Raw genomic sequence first — 17103 nt, 5'->3', positions numbered from 1 at the left:
CTTTGTGAGTTCTTTGTTAGTTTGGATACAGATGAGCCTTCTGTGATGTTTGCATCTATTTATACGACTTTATGCCACCACATTTTAAATACAGTCGTACCTCGGTTGTCGAATACCCTGGAACTCGTACGTTTCGGCTTATGGACAATTGAAAACTGGAAGCGAGTGTTCGGGTTTTCGAATGATTTTCGGAAGCCGAACTTCCAGTGCGGCTTCCGATTGAGTGCAGGAAGCGCCTGTAGCCAATTGGAAGCTGTGCCTTGGTTTTCAAACATTTCCGGAAGTCGAACGGACTCCCGGAATGTATTCTGTTCAAGAACCAAGGTACAACTGTTTTCGATTTCTTATTATTCAGTATGTTTCAAGATTATGACATAGTATAAAAGAAGAACAGAGCCATACAGGACTTCCCCTACGGACCTAAGTGGACGAACAGGTGCATATACAGAGTTGTAGTATTCCAGGTAACTTTCAACTCTGTATGTCAATGCTAAACCACGCAATCTTTTGTGGCTTGTAATTTGGTTTGCTTTGGTTTGCTGATTTTTAACCTGCTTTTCTTGTCACACTGTTTTCAGATGCTCTTGTAATAGACAATAGTCTCCAAGTTTAATTTTCGTTAACTTATTTCAGCTGCCATCAGCCTTTTAGGAAAAGCGGCACAGAGAAGCATTGGCCCATCCATTGCAAACAGATTCGTCATAAATTTTCCTAGGAATTTTGAGAAGTATTTGTTTGGATTATCATTAGGAGGTATTCTTCTTAGTGCTTGACTCGGGTGGTGAAGGGTACACCCTTTAAACAAGTATTTTAGAAATTTCAAAGGAATTTATAATGGAACAAGTTGCATCACTTTATTGTTAAAAGTGCTGCAGCTGTGTGTAGGACATAGCTGCTGGCGTTTTTAGTAGGCAATCAGTTGCAGGTATCATGAAACAAAATGGTTATCTTCAAAGGATTCTTGCAGACAAAAGGTTCCACAACTGTCATGCACACACTGTATAACAATCCTTTGTTCACTAAATTTCTCTTAATCTAAAGTGCCTTCTCCTCCACCACCCCCATTTCTTGCTTAATGGAACAACCATTGGAGAAACATAGTATTAATCATGAAATCCACTACTCCCATTTTTGCAGTTGTGGGTTGCTGTAACTAGGCCTATTCACAGATTCATTAAAGGTGGATAAACATTGTTGAGTAATATGGTGGCTCCTTAGATGTGTGTATTTTAACAATTAAGCAATAAAATATTTGTGTGTGTGTGTGTGTGTGTGTGTTTGCCTTGATAGATTTGATGTTATATCTAAACTTACCATGGAAAATGGAGCACTTTGATAGATCAGTTTTCCTCTTTGCTTTAAAGATTTACTGATGTTAAGCTGTGTGCTACATACTTCTGCTAGGCCAGCTGTTGGTGAGGAAAACGTCACCTATATAAAATGACCTGTCAGATAACAATGTCATTTTAAATCCTTCACTTACTGCAGTTCTGCAACATAATGGGGTTTCTGTCAACCCAGAGAACATTGCTTTATAAGGTTTATCAAGTTTTTAATCATTTTGACATAGGCTTTCAAATTATGGATTGGTTTACAGTGGAGTTGGTTTACCACTCTTACCAAGCCAGCAGCTGCTTAGACACTTTTTAATTTTTTAAAAATAACCTAGGCATTCAGATTTCTGAATTGTAGGGGGTTGGACCAGATGGCCTTCAGAGTCCCTTCCAGATCTTCAGTTTATGATTCTATGTTCTTCAGGGCTCATGCAGCTAGTGTTGTGACAATCTGGCGCCAGGTGGCCAGTTAGAAGAAGTCCTATGGCAAGGTCACCGAGATCAAACAGATTATGACCATCTTACATTCAGTCTTGATTATAGTGCCTGTGAATGCTTCCGGAACACCATTTAGTGGTGTCAGTTGGATGAGGATGTTGACAAGATGCTCAAAAGGGTGCTGCTGGGCAAAATGTGGAAATTCCAGCGTTTCTCTCTGCTGTACATGGCAAGTAAAGATTAGTATGTAGTGGTGTTACAAGATGTTTTTCAGAGAAACTTGTCTCTTTTACTGATCTTTCAGGGGTTTCTCAGAACATGGACAGAAACCTAGAGTGACTAACTCTCTCCCCACACATCCCACTCTTCACCAACTGTTTAGACGCCGCACATCAGCTGTGGCTGTGGACAAGACGAAAGAGGAGAGGGCTTAACTAAACATTATGTGGCCGTCCCTCTCCTGCTCATACAAATACACAGCCAAGCACACAGATATATAAAGCACACTCAGAACACACTTCATTGCTCATACATTTTCATTCAAGTCCCTCTTTCTTCCCTTTAAATTTGAAACAACAAGGTGGTAGGGAATGGGGAGAGAATTAATGGCCCACTCTTCATCATTTTCTGAGGCAAGGGGGCTTTCTGTGCCTAAAGAACACCTCTGTTGACTTTCTCAAGTTTTGCAAGCATACTTCTCCTTAAAACTTACATAGAGTTAGGAACAAGTGCATCTATGCTTATAATATTGTTACGAGTTTGGTTTGCTAGAGTTTGTGGCTGCAAGGCACCCATAATTCCTGGATTTAGTCAGTGTTATAATTTAATCAATGCTTGGTGAGTTAAACTGAAAGTCAGACTTCTAATAGCTGGACTTAGATTTCCGTGTCAGAAGATTGCCTGAGATACCATCAACAGAGAACAAAGACAGGGAGATGGGCTATCAGTGAATCAGAGACTCTTGTCAGCTGGCAGATGGGTGGAGCCCGACCTTGAGGTCTGAGATCGTTATTCAGAAGACAGTGCCAGAGTTTTTGTTAGGAGGAAGTTTGAGGATTTCGGTTGGCTGTGGCATGATGGAGGGGGAAAGGTGTCAGTCTGTTAAATGCAGCAGGCTGGAGGGGGGGCTGAACACAATGCAGGCTGACAGTTTAAATCAGAGACTACTACAATGGGAGAAACAGAACCCTTTTGAAGTGTGATGCTGGGAGCCCCAATGTTATTGGCTCAAGTTGTATATATGTGTCAATAAGTAAATATGCATACTGTGTCTCATTGTCCAGAAGGAAACACAGACCCTGGATAAGAGCCTGGAACTACCTAGAATCTCATACTGCTGTGAAGATTGTGGGTGGTATTCAACAGTATCCTGTCTTTACCTCGGTTCCTGGGGTTTGCCAGTCAGATAAAGAGAGGGAGCAACCATGTCTATACAGTCCTCCTTTTTTCTTGTGTGGGCAGGAATGCTTTTTCTGTAAAATAAAAAGAAGTGGGCAGTGTTATAGGAGTACAGTGGTACCTCGGGTTAAGTACTTAATTTGTTCCAGAGGTCCATTCTTAACCTGAAACTGTTCTTAACCTGAAGCACCACTTTAGCTAATGGGGCCTCCCGCTGCTGCCGCGCCACTGGAGCACGATTTCTCTTCTCATCCTGAAGCAAAGTTCTTAACCCGAGGTACTATTTCTGGGTTAGTGGAATCTGTAACCTGAAGCGTCTGTAACCCGAGGTACCACTGTACACAAGATTTCAGGAAATAGAAATGAATGTTTCTTCCTGTTTCCTGAGGAATTAGAGAAACACTTCTAACTATGCTGCCATGGCTATGCCCAAACATCCCCAATGCTACTAACATGTAGTTATTTTTTTCTTAATATTTTCGCTGTTGCAGATGCCCTTGCAGATAAAATCAGTGGATTTTTTGGGGGGGAGGAGTAGAAAAATATTTTAAAAGTACTTGGGTACTGGACCTGGCATGCCAGTTAGCAGTTTTCCATCCCTGACATAAACTATAATTCTCACTCCTTCATTTTCAAGACATAATTTAATTTTCCACAATTGAGAGAGAAATCAGTTGTAGCCTTTTTTAAAAAAACGCATTCAGGCACAATATTTCTGTTTCATTTACTCATTCTAGAATCATTAGTGGTTGTGTGATCAGTCAAGGTTTTTGAGTACTTAAACGGTTCTAGTTAATTAGTGGTAACTGCAAAAGAATGGAAAATTATTATTTTAAGGTTTCATTGAGTTGTAAAACTCCAGCACTTGTGGTGGTGTGGTTTTTCTAACGTGATCCTGTATTTTTAACAACTCTGGTTTGTGGTTTTGCTGAAGCATCCACATTTTCCGCAATGTTTTGTCAAAAATGTGTACCTTTTTATAGATAAAACTAGTTCATAAGACAAGCGTGTTGGATCAGGCTAATGATCCATCCAGTCTAGCATTACAGGGGCTGACCAGATGTCTGTGGGAAGCCTGCAAGGTAGACAAGAAGACAACACAACCTACCAGCAACTTGTATTTAGAGGCTGACAGCCTTTGTCCTCCATGTTATTTGTCCAGTCGTTCAAAGCCATCCAGGTTGGTTGCCACCACAGCCTCCTGCGGGTTTTTGAGTTCTATATTTTAACTGTGTTCTGCATTAAGTACTTTTATCTGTCCTGAAACTTCCAACATTCAGCTTCATGGAATGTCCCTGAGTTCTAGCATTATTAGAGAGGGAGAAAAAACTGTCCTCTATCCACTTTTTTCCATGCCATGTATAATCAGTGCTTTTTTCCTGGGGGTACGCAGGGGGACACATACCCCTAAACATTATGTGAATCTAAGTTTGACCTCATTGAGAGGCAGTATTTCAATATGAATAGGAAAATGTGAGTACCCCTAAACATTTTTAAAAGAAAAAAACACTGTGTATAATTATATAAAACTTCTATCATGTTACTGCTTACTTGCCTTTTCTGTAAACTAAAATGTCTCAAATGCTGCAACTTTTTCCTGATGGAGAATTGCTCCATCCCCTTGACCAATTCGGTTGCCCTTTTCTGCACTATCTCCAACTCCTTGCCTTTTTACAATTCATGAAAATAGCATTGCATGTGTGCTTTGGGATTTGAGGAATAGTAATGCAAGGGAATGTGTGTGTGTGTGTGTGTGTGTGTGTGTGTGTGTGTGTGTATTTGTGCAGATGCAACTGTTTTTGTAGTGCCATTTTTTTAAAAAAATAATTCGTAGAAATATTGTAAATGGAGGCATTTAGTACATATAAACGTAAAATAGTGTTTTGGCACTCGTGTGTCTTTATGTGAAGCAGAAATTAAATACTCTTTAACACACACACACACACTTTAATGAAAATGGCTATGCTTGAAAATTGAAGGTGCTATGCAATGAAATGCATTTGATATGATGTGCATTTTTATGTACTAAATAGACGTTTGTTTGTTTGTTTATTTATTTATTTTAAAAAGCTTTGTAAAGTGGTTTCAGTTATTATTCAGTTATTATTATTATTATTATTATTTCCTGTTTTAGCCTTTAAAGCATTAGTAATCACCAAGATTGGCTGAAAACAACTTTTCTTCACCATCCACTCCCCAGCCTCACCCAGGCCCCAAATGAGAACATACATTGGCAGGAAAATGCATTGTTTAGTTTGTGATAATTTCACAAGAGGACAAAGGAATAAATCCTATAATATTTTCTTCACTGGGCTTTAATTCAAGGCTTCTGTTTAATAGAAAGTTGTAGGCTGGGTGATAGCTATGGATTTGTGATTCAGCGTGTAACTCAGTGGTCTTTCATAGTGTTCCATGGTGTCCTCGTTTTCTGTATTGCACTTTTTGGTATTTGCAAAAATTACAACAGATGTAACTAAGAAAAACATGAGAAAAATTCTGCATACTCTTGTGTTACTGATATTTTTGTCAACCAAGACAGTACAGTTTTAGAGGAAATTCATCTGTGGTTTTAAAATGTAGTTACAAACTGGTTTACCATTAGAAGAGTAAGCTACATGGACTGTAACATGAGAAGATGTTGAGTCTTCTGAAGAGCTCCTGAAATTTTATCACTCAAAGATACTAGTTCATAGGCATCCCTAATATGCTCACCTGGTGATGAAGGGGCTCAATTTGTTTTGCTCGTTCCATGTGAGGCACTGCAAAAAGGTCCATAAGAAGGAACCATCTCTGGGTCAGCTTGGTATTGAGTAGTGATCAGCAAACATGCCCTGTGCTTCATGTGTTCAGATAATATTAGAACCTGCCAGTTTTTTATTCTGGGAACTGCCTTGAGATCTTATGATGAAGGGTGGCATATAAAATTTAATTAATTAATGCCAGGTCCGGATTGAAACTGTGAATAGCCATTTTCGAATTTTGTATTTCATTGTTTTACATTGTTGTTACTTTGAAAAAAAAATTGCGTATAAAATGTGTGAGGAGGATGCTGCCATTGAGTGAGTGACTGAGAAATGCTTCAACCGAGATGTTGTGCAGGGGGAACAGGATATAGATAGGTAAGGCAGCCTATAGGACTGTCGTCAGCATTGGATTGCAGGTTGCTGTTGCTGTTGTTGTTTTTTAGTTTTCTTCTCTGTTCGCACAACATATATCTATCAATATACATATATTTGCTATTTTTGTAAAATACTTAAGAGACTGTTTTGGTATTCAGAAGTGAATTAAATCCTCATCTGTCTGGTTGGATAGTAAAGGTATAATTTCAAGAGCTGTCTTCAATGCTAACTTGTTAGGGTTACTTATCTTGTTCCCCTAACTCACTAGATAAGGTAACTGTTAGGTGTATTTGTAGCTGGTTGACTGACTGAACCTGAAGAACACTCACTAAAGGTGCCTGGACTTAAGTGACAAGTGGGGTGCCGCAGTGTTCTGTCCTAGAACCATTCTTGTTCAACGTCTTGGTAAACAACTTAGATGAAGGAATTGAGGGGCTACTAATCAAATTTGCAGATGACACCAAACTGGAAGGGGTAGCTAATGCCGCAGAAGATAGAATCAGAATTCAGGAAGCCCTTAACAGGTTAGAGAACAGGGCCTAAACTAACAAAATAAATTTCAGAAGGAACAAATGTCAGGTTCTACATTTAGGCAAGAATAACCAGCTGCACAAATATAAGGTGGAGGACACATGGATTGGCAATAGTACATGTGAAAAGGATCTAGGGGCCTTAGTAGACCACAAGTTTAACATGCATCAACAGTGTGATGCAGGCACAAAAAAGGCTAATGCTATTCTAGGCTGCATCAACAGAAATATAGCGTCCTGATCAAGGGGAGTAATGGTTGAACTTTAGTCAGCCTTGGTCAGACCACACCTGGAGTACTGTGTCTAGTTCTGGGCACCACAATTTAAGAAGGATATTAATAAGCTGGAATGTCTGCAGAGGAGGGCGACCAAGATGATCAGGGGCATGGAAACCAAGCCTAATGAGGAATGGTTGAGGGTGTTGGGTATGTTTAGCTTGGGAAAGAGGTGACCAAGAGGAGATATGATAGCCATCTTCAAATATCTAAAGGGTTGTCACATGGAAGATAATAAAATCATAGAATTGTAGAGTTGGAAGGAACTCCAAGGGTCCAGCCTCCTGCAGTGCATGGGGCTCTAACCCATGAGTCTCATGCTCTACCAGCTGAGCTGTCTATGGAGCAAGCTTGTTTTCTCCTGCTCCGGAGGGTAGGACCCAAACCAATGGCTTCAAGAAAGGAGATCCTGACTGTCAGGGAACTGCCATCAGAGGCACGGGAGAAGGAGAGGGTCTCTGATTCTGCAGGGGAAGGTCCAAGCACTAGAGGGAGACTCAGCCGGGAAGAAGGGGAAGAGAATGAGTGTAACACCAGGGATCAGGGAGAGCAACGGGACAGGGAGGTGCAGGGGCTCCAGGACTCTTCATTGGAAGTTAGCGAGGAGAGCCCAAGCACCCCACTGCCCACGCCCACCCTGCGCAGGAGACTCCCACGCAGTGAGAGGCGGAAACGATTGGGCGTCAAACAACTCTTATGTTGGCAACGCTTTAAGAAACACCCACAGACAGATACTACAAGTGACTAAGAGCAGCCACGCTAAGATGGGCTGCGCAGTCCGGAGGGTTTAACCAGGCAATCCGATGCTCAAACGGAGCAGGATTACGCACGAGTAACTCCCAACCACTACACTGACTAAACATTAGGAAGAACTTTCTGACAGTAAGAGCTGTTCGACAGTGAAACAGACTTCCTCTGGACCTTGTGGACTCTCCTTCCTTGGATGTTTTTAAGCAGAGGTTGGATGACCACATGTCATGGATGCTTGATTTGGGTTCCTCCAATGCAGGAGGTTGGGCTAGATGACCCTCAGGATTCCCTCCAACTCTACAATTCTATGATTAAATTTACTTTGTGACATGTTGCTGAATACAGGCAGGAGAAGAAGCAATGTATAGGTAGCAGTGCAGGCATTCTCCCATCCCCACTTCATGGTGTTTGTGGTCCTTGGATGCCCCCACAAAAAGATGGGAAAAGAGCAGAAACAGAAGGTATTCCAAAATATTGCAAGATAGCATTCAGACTTAAGTTACTCCTGAACTCTTGATTGACCTACCAAAATGTTCATCAAGTTTATGATTTCAGAAAAGAGTGAATTGATTTTGGATTTTGACACTGGGAATTAATTGGGGAAAATTAGTGTCACCTAAATGAGCCAAATTGATGTGTTTTGCTTTTCCAAATGATACTGCATTTTAAGATGGTTTTATTTGTCTTTTTTAAAGCCATAAAGTGTACATTTGCTAATATAACTTTCCACTGCTTTGAGGGAGGCAGCAGTTTGGTTTGGGGCTGCTGCTTTGCTCGGATTTCGTTAAGTGTTGAAAATGCTGATTTCTTTAAAAGGGGCATTTCAAGTGGTATGGTACTTTTATCTCTGCAAAGGAAGTCCTTTTTTTAAAAAAAGGAAACTGTTAATGTCTGTACTTCTATTCCTGCCAGTTTCAGTTGAGTCATCTACAGTTGTGAAGCGCATCTCATGACCAGCTGTATATACGAATTTATAAATGGAAAGCAGAACCTGTGGAAAGCCTGCTTTGTTGATGCACAGAAAAGAGAAACTCAATCTCTTCTTTCTTAAACACACACACATTTGTCTTGGCTTATGTTTTGTGTGTTCCCCTTCCTCCATTTATATTAAAAATAAATATTGGCTAATAATACTTACCATTATTATAGCTTTGTTGTACTGTCTGCCCTAAGGTCTCATATTGTTTTAATGTAGAATGTTTACATGTTATTCATTGTAGCTGAATTACTGCAGAATTTGTCTGTCAGAGTTTATTATTTTTTGTGTTTCTCATTAGAGTATGTTGCTTTGTGTTCTTTGGGAATGTATATTTTCTGTATTGTTTTTACAGATTTTCCTTACGAAAAAGAACATCTCAAAATGTGTTTGGAACCAGTTTCTGTTGTTCTTTTTTCTCTCTCCCACCCCCGCCAATTTTATGATCTTGCCAATACAGTAAACAATTTTGAGAATGCAATAACATATTGTGCCATATTAAAAATATTCAAATAGGCAGCAATCAGCATTGTTTGCATTGCATGGGATGTGATTTTGCAGGATCTACATGTCTTGTTTTTCTTTTTTAAAGGACTCAGTAGCTGTATTTCTCTATGACACCCAATATTTTCTCGGTTGCAGTCTATTGGAATTGCCTAGTACTGGCAGAACTGGGTTCTCTTTGTGTGTCAGGATTGCTTGTTCTAGATTAAAGTTACCAGATTTTTTTTCAATGAATCCGGGGACACTTTTCAACTTTAGTAGGAATGATTGGATTTTGTCAGGGGACTGATTTGTAAATCTGGGGACTGTCCCTGGGAAACGGGGACGTCTGGTAACCTTATTCTAGATGAAGTAGTCAGCTCAGTAGCAGAGAAATTGGTTTGCATGCAAAATGTCCCAGGTTCAATCCCTAACATCTCTACATAGAGTAAAAAACCTGGACAGCTACTTCCACTTGTTCCCTTTACCAACAGTGGTGGCTATGTCTTCATACAGGGTTGCATTTGGAAGGAAATCCACCCAGAATCACTTGAAGGGATGTTGTAACAGTGGAACAAGACAATCCTCATATTTCTTCAGGCATGGTCGAAGGGTAGGAGTTTTTATGATCACATGCTGTTGCCAGAGCAAATGATTTACTTGCCAGAAGCAAACTGACAATTACAGCTGTTGATCCTTCATTTGTTGACTAGAGTGAAGGTAGATGGTTTTCATCTGTAGATATGTCAGAAAAAACAAATAATTGATCTTGGTTTGGTTGTGACATATCATAACGCAATTTTCAAGTAAAAGTTTGTTTAATAATAATAATAATAATAATAATAATAATAATAATAATAATAATAATTTATTATTTATACCCCGCCCATGCCCAGCCACTCTGGGCGGCTTCCAAAAAAATATTAAAATATTAAAATACATCAAACAATAAAAACTTCCCTAAACAGGGCTGCCTTCAGATGTCTTCTGAAAGTCTGGTAGTTGTTATTCTCTTTGACATCTGGTGGGAGGGCGTTCCACAGGGAAGGCGCCACTACCGAGAAGGCCCTCTGCCTGGTTCCCTGTAACTTGGCTTCTCGCAGTGAGGGAACCGCCAGAAGGCCCTCGGTGCTGGACCTCAGTGTCCGGATAAAATGATGGGGGTGGAGACGCTCCTTCAGATATACTGGACCAAGGCCGTTTAGGGCTTTAAAGGTCAGCACCAACACTTTGAATTGTGCTCGGAGACGTACTGGGAGCCAATGCAGATCTCTCAGGACCGGTGTTATGTGGTCTCTGCGGCCGCTCCCAGTCACCAGTCTAGCTGCCGTGTTCTGGATTAGTTGTAGTTTCCGGGTCACCTTCAAAGGTAGCCCCACATAGAGCGCATTGCAGTAGTCCAAGCGGGAGATAACCAGAGCATGCACCACTCTGGCAAGGCAGATAGGGTCTCAGCTTTTACATTTTTATATGATACATTTTGGCATTTGTTTGGCATATTTGGAAAGTGGATGCTGGTGAATTTGAGGAAATAGAAAAGGCCACATCTACTGAAACAGTTCTAGTTGAGGAGAGTAATGGTTTGCACCCCCCCCCCATTATTGCTTGCATTATTGTTACTATTATTATATCCTTTAAGGAGCTAGTTTCTATATCGTGACATTTGTAGTTTGATGTATTATTAATACCAATTGACTTGCATGTAGAACAGAAAATGTAACTAGACTTTACCACTGGTGTTACATCTGATTCCTAATTGTCAGAACACCAGAACCAGCCAAGTACATTTTGCTGCATTAGGTGAAGCAAAGAATAGTTTCATCTCCCATTTTAAATGCAGAAGCCAATAGGGCTGGCAGATAAATCATACTTGAGCACTGACAGGACAGGGTCTTCTTCTACACCTGGGGGAAGGAAATATGGCAGCTGGCTTGATATACAAAACATCACCTTGTTGCTGCTGCCTGCTCCCAGAATCTGTTGCCTGGAGCGATAACCTCCCTCTGCACAAGGGCCAGCACTTCATTTTTTTTATTTCAAAAAGCAAACTAAGAAATTAACTTATACAATACGATTTGGGGCACATCTCTCCTCTCGTTTTTAACTAGTAAGATATTTGTTTTTTATTGATCTAACTGGGAAAATCACAGAAACAATAGGCTTGACTGTTCTTCTTTCGTCATGGTTGTGTATGTGTGAAGTAATTTATAAGTTTACTTTGATTATGTTGCTCTTGTTTTGTTCCTGTCCCTCAAAAAAGTTCTGCTGACTGATCTTGGTACGTCTTCAGAATTGTAAGGAATAGTAAAAGGTACCTGGCTTCCCTACTACCCCATTATACTTCAGCAAAAGCAGAAATATACCGTATTTTTCGTCCCATAGGATGCTCCGTCCCATAGGACGCACCTAGTTTTTTTGGGGGGGAAATAAAGGAAATTTCCCCCCTTTTATTTCCCCCCCAAAAGCAGGTCGGGGAAACCGAACCAGGTCGAGGAATAGCGGGATGGTGGCGCTGCACCTCCCTGCTGTCAACCGAGCTTGTGGGGCTGGCCAATGTCTGCCCGGCGCGAGGGGCACTCTGCTTCAGGGCGCCCTGCCCACCGGGTGGCTGGCTGCTATCTGCAGCGTGGGGAGCCATGTGGGGGACTCCTGCAGGGCTGCCTAGGCTGCGGATGTGTTCCCGAAGCGCCGGGCACTCTGCTTTCAGGGCGCCCGACACTCCGGGAAGCAGGCTGCTATCCGCAGCCTAGACATCCCTGCGGGACCTCCCGCAGGGCTGCCTAGGCTGCGGGTGTGTTCCCAAAGCGCCGGGTGCTCTGCTTTCAGCGCGCCCGGTGCTCCGGGAAACAGGCTACAATCCGCAGCCTAGACAGCCCTGCGGGAACTCCCACAGGGCTGCCTAGGCTGCGGATGTCTTCCTGAAGCCTGGAGAGCGAGAGGGGTCGGTGCGCACCGACCCCTCTCGCTCTCCAAGCTTCAGCGAAAGCCTGCATTCGCCCCTTCATTTTTGGAGGGGAAAAAGTGCATTCTATAGGGCGAAAAATACGGTACTTTGCCTAATGAAGGATATTGTGTTGAATGAAACATTCATATGACAGAGTTATTTTGAATATTCATTCCTTTATTGCTTTCTAATGCAATGTGTTTCCTGTAGATAGTTTGAGGAAATTCATTGGACAGAGCATGTGACAAAGTATATATTTGGAGGCCCCTTTCAAATAACCATATCTATACTGAAATGAAGTGTGTCATGGTTTCCTCTGCCTGCCCCTCCACCCCGGTTAGTATATTTAAGTTTCAAACTTTGCTATGCTTTGTTTTCAGTGAAGTAGTGAAGCTCTCTGGGCATCATGCTCCATTTTGGTCTATTTTAAATAGTTGTAAAGCTTCTCGGATATAAATACAGTACATTGTTAGAAAGGTTAGATGCTGGTCAAGTGTTTTTTGTCAACTGCTTCGTTTTCTTCACCTCTTCGAGTTTGCTAGGATGGCCCTTAATCAGACATTGGCCAGCTCCAGTTAATTACGACCTAGATCTTTTCCACATTCCAATGAAATCCATCTTGTGTTGCATTTCTCACTTCAAAGGACTGGACAGAAGGGCTTTAAAAAAAAGTGATTCGCTGATTTGGCCTTGTAGTCGTAGGGATGGGTCTGTGTGAATTAGCTGACCTTTGTTCCATCACTGTGACTGGGGTTAGTCTTCTGGTTGAATAGTTAAAATAATGCTACAGTCATTTGCTTCATTTTCTCATATATACATTCTGGGTCTTAAAATGTAAATTACATTCCTCCCCTCCCCCCCCGATCTTTTCCCCCCGATGAAGCTTTATGTTGCTAGGTTTGTCTGTTTAAGTTCAAATGAACTGTGTCCCCATCCTTCAGGATACCTGAAGTATTACTTAATTATAATGTATTAAAAACAGATTAAAATGTGGCAATAAGTGTTAAACATGGGCTGCAGGCACAAGAAGATTGGAGACTGTAGTTAAGGAAAACCGGGGCTATCTAGTTAAAGATTTGTCAGGTTGGCTGGAACGTTAAGAAAAAATAAAATGCTGCATTTCCTTGGAATTCCTTCCTACTAAAATGTGGTGTTGACTAGATTAAATTCTGGGAACACTGTCATATTTTAAACTCCGGAAATAGAATCTGATTTTTTTCTCCCACTGGCAAAAGGAGGATTCCTGGCTGATCATCAACTTCTGCTTCCTCATTAATCATATTCTCCCCTTCCCGTTCTCCGATATTACGTGGCTCAGACTGTGATAAACCATCCTCATAATAAAATCTTTACAACAGTGTACATGTAGCTACTTTTAAAATAATATTTAACAAAAATAAATAATGATTAATTAAATATTTTTAAGGGATGCGGGTGGCACTGTGGTCTAAACCACAGATCCTAGGACTTGCCGATCAGAAGGTTAGCGGTTCGAATCCCCACGACGGGGTGAGCTCCCGTTGTTCGGTCCCTGCTCCTGCCAACCTAGCAGTTTGAAAGCATGTCAAACTACAAGAAGATAAATAGGTACCGCTCTGGTGGGAAGGTAAACGGCGTTTCCGTGCGCTGCTCTGGTTCTCCAGAAGCGGCTTAGTCATGCTGGCCACATGACCCGGAAGCTGTGCGCCGGCTCCCTCGGCCAATAAAGCGAGATGAGCGCCGCAACCCCAGAGTTGGTCATGACTGGACCTAATGGTCAGGGGTCCCTTTACCTTTACTATTTTAAAGCAATATTGCACAGTAATCATAAATTCTGCAGCTACAGAGCAGAGATGTGAATTTCAAAAGTATGATATTAGATGTGAATTTATAAAAGGTTGAGTGATAAGTTGCAATATTTAAATGTTTGATAACTCACTTTTTCTTGACAGAAGCTTCAGAGCAGGTAAAAAACAACTCATTTTTTTGTTTGCCGGAATAGGGGAGGTGCTATCAGGTTGTTATTGCATGGGCACAGGCAGTGAGAAGGCTTCCAGCCATTGATTCTTATGCAGGCAGCTAAAGGTTTCATTCTATCCCTATGGATTAGAGTCTTATTCAACAGCCACATCACAGAGGTGTGGACAATGAAGTCTGGTGGTTTGGCCAAGTTGTTGCAGTTTGCTCTGTATTCTCCCTTGCAAAGATACTGTGGACACTTAAGCGTTGCAATTGTATAAATACTTAGCACCTTTCTTAAACTGAAAAAAGTGTCTTTCTTTGGATCGGAAGGGGGGTCCCTGCTGTTAACAGTTACTCCTCTGCTGGGGGAAAAGTTGTGTGGCTCCCACCTATTGTGGTTCTGTCCCCATCCTCCTCAGTAAACAAGCACTTTACGTTGTATCATTCCATCTGTTAAAAGCTGCCACAATTTGTAATGTAAGTTCATGCCATGATAACCGTTACATTACACAGAAGTGCAGTAATTCCATGAGGATTTCTCCCTGATAAGTATGTACAGGATTGTAGCCTGAATGGATAAGTCTGAAAGGTATCGTGCAGAATTCTATATCTTTTTCCAGAATATGGAATCGGGTGGAGGGTTATTAAGTGGACTAGAACTTGGGAAACCAGGGTTAAAATCAGCCATGAAGCTCAAGTTGAGACCTTGGATCAGCAACTGTCTGTCAACCTAACCTGCCTTCTTATAGCTTTGCTGTGAGGATAACATGGAGAAAGCGAGACCCATAAATGGCACATTGAGCTCTTTGAAAGAAGGGTAGAATGGATATAAATGAAATATTGCAAATAAAGAACAATAGACTTCTTATTGTCTTCAGCTGCCTGTTTCTTATTTTGAATTGCATGAGGCCATGTTTGGAATCATGGGCCAAACCACCTGGGACACAACCAGTATATTCAGGCCTACAAACATTGGGTTTTGCATGAAGACCTTAAGTAAATCAGATATATGATTGTCTGCTGGGATAGGCTTGCCTGGGTAGGGTGTGCATTCAGGGTGCAATATACTATCCTGTACTACATGTTGGCTCTGCACACTTGAGTTCTCATCTGAAGCATCCCATCCACCATCCTACTTTTGTAATAGCATTTTAAATTTGCCAAAGTGCTTCATAGGTTGTTTTTTTTTTTAACCTTGTTAAATAGATCACAGTGCAGTTTTAGCAAAACAAGAACAACTCTACTGGGATCTTAAAGACAACTTTATTAAGGTCTAAGCTTTATTGGACTACATTTCATTAGATACTTAAACTTTCATGGATTACTAACGACAATTTGCTAGCCTTTAAATAGTTACTGGACTATTGTTTTGTCTCTTGCTGTAAGCCCTGGCTAATTGCCTAGCACTTTGATTTAAAGTCTGCTAAAGTAATATACCCAATTTGGAAAAAAATGAGCCTAAGGCAGAGAGGAACAATTTTAAATTAGGTTTCTAGATCATTTGGTGGACTGTTTGGTTTGCTTGTTTGTTTTTAAGTGTAAATACAGTGGTACCTCGGGTTACAGACACTTCTGGTTACAGGCACTTCCGGTTACAGGCACTTCAGGTTACAGACTCCGCTAACCAGAAATACTACCTTGGGTTAAAAACTTTGTTTCAGGTTGAGAACAGAAATTGCGTGGCGGCGGTGCGGCAGCAGGAGGAGGCCCCATTAGCTAAAGTGGTACCTCAGGTTAAGAACAGTTTCAGGTTAAGAACGGACCTCCAGAATGAATTAAGTTCTTAACCCGAGGTACCACTGTACAAGGCTCTTACCAATTGGTTTACTGAGAAGAAAAAGGTGTTGGACAGTCTTCCTCAAACTTGGCCCTCCAGATGTTTTGAGACTACAGTTCCTATCATCCCTGACCACTGGTCCTACTAGCTAGGGATAATGGGAATTGCATGCCAAAAACATTTGGAGGGCCGAGTTTGAGGAAACCTGGTGTAGGCCTTCAAGGAAATAGTTCCGGCCAATTTAAGAGCATATGTATGGTTCTGATAGCTCTACTAGGCTAATGGACTACCATGGCTGCAGACCTACTAAATTGGTATTGTGGCTGTATGCTAATTACTGTATCTTGATTGGCTGAATTGCTGAAGATGTTCCTCCTTAACCTGGTTTTTGACACCTGAGGTATATTTTTTAGGACCCACCTTATTTTTATGGTTGTGGGTTGTTTTAAATTGTTTTTCGTGTTGTTTGAACACTACCTTAGGATAAACAGCATGTCATAAAACTGTTATCGTCATGAAATTAGGTGGGGGATTCTGCTGTACTGCTGGGGGTAAGGAGTTTGCAACATTAATAGTAGAATAAAAGGTTTTCACGTGTTTTTGTCTGTCTGGTGGTGGATTAGGGGCCTCCTGGTCACAGCAATAGTTTTTGGCATTAAATTTGGCTGACTGGTGCAGAGAGCAGATGACCAGAGAACATGTGCTTAGTAGAAATAGCTCCAGGTTCTAAATTCAAATGAAAAGATATGAGTATATGTGGGACACAAAAGAATGTGACTTTGAGATTTTGAAAACACTTTTTAAAAAATTTGCTTGACATTTGACTTTGTAGGACAGTGCCCTGGTTTTCCTTGATGGGTCAACCTTCACTGACTTTGCCTCATATTTTCTGAGCACTATTTGTAGTTGATCTCAAGTGAACATTGGTAAATAGACATTTTCACATAGACTTTGTTCTCTGACATTATTTTGGCATTCTCTTGTTGTGGTTCGTTTATATGTGTGTGTCGATGTAACTCCATTTTGATTTAGTAATGTTGTTTGTGTATCATGACTCTTGAGGTTTTTTTCCTTGATTTTGTTTTCGTTTGAGGGGACTCTTTAGTTGCACTTTTTAATTCATGTTAAAACTATGTTT

General features: G+C 41.1%; 1 protein-coding gene across 5 annotated transcripts in view; it reads left to right on the top strand.

Annotated features, from left to right (window-relative positions):
* ARHGAP6 (Rho GTPase activating protein 6) overlaps positions 1-17103 on the top strand; it is a 182239-nt gene that overhangs the window by 96634 nt on the left and 68502 nt on the right. The window lies entirely within an intron of this gene.

The sequence above is a fragment of the Podarcis bocagei genome, assembly GCF_964188305.1.
Source record: "Podarcis bocagei genome assembly, chromosome: 6".
NCBI lineage: Eukaryota > Metazoa > Chordata > Lepidosauria > Squamata > Lacertidae > Podarcis > Podarcis bocagei.
Note: the sequence above shows the minus strand (reverse complement) of the source record. Positions and strands in the feature narration are given on the sequence as shown.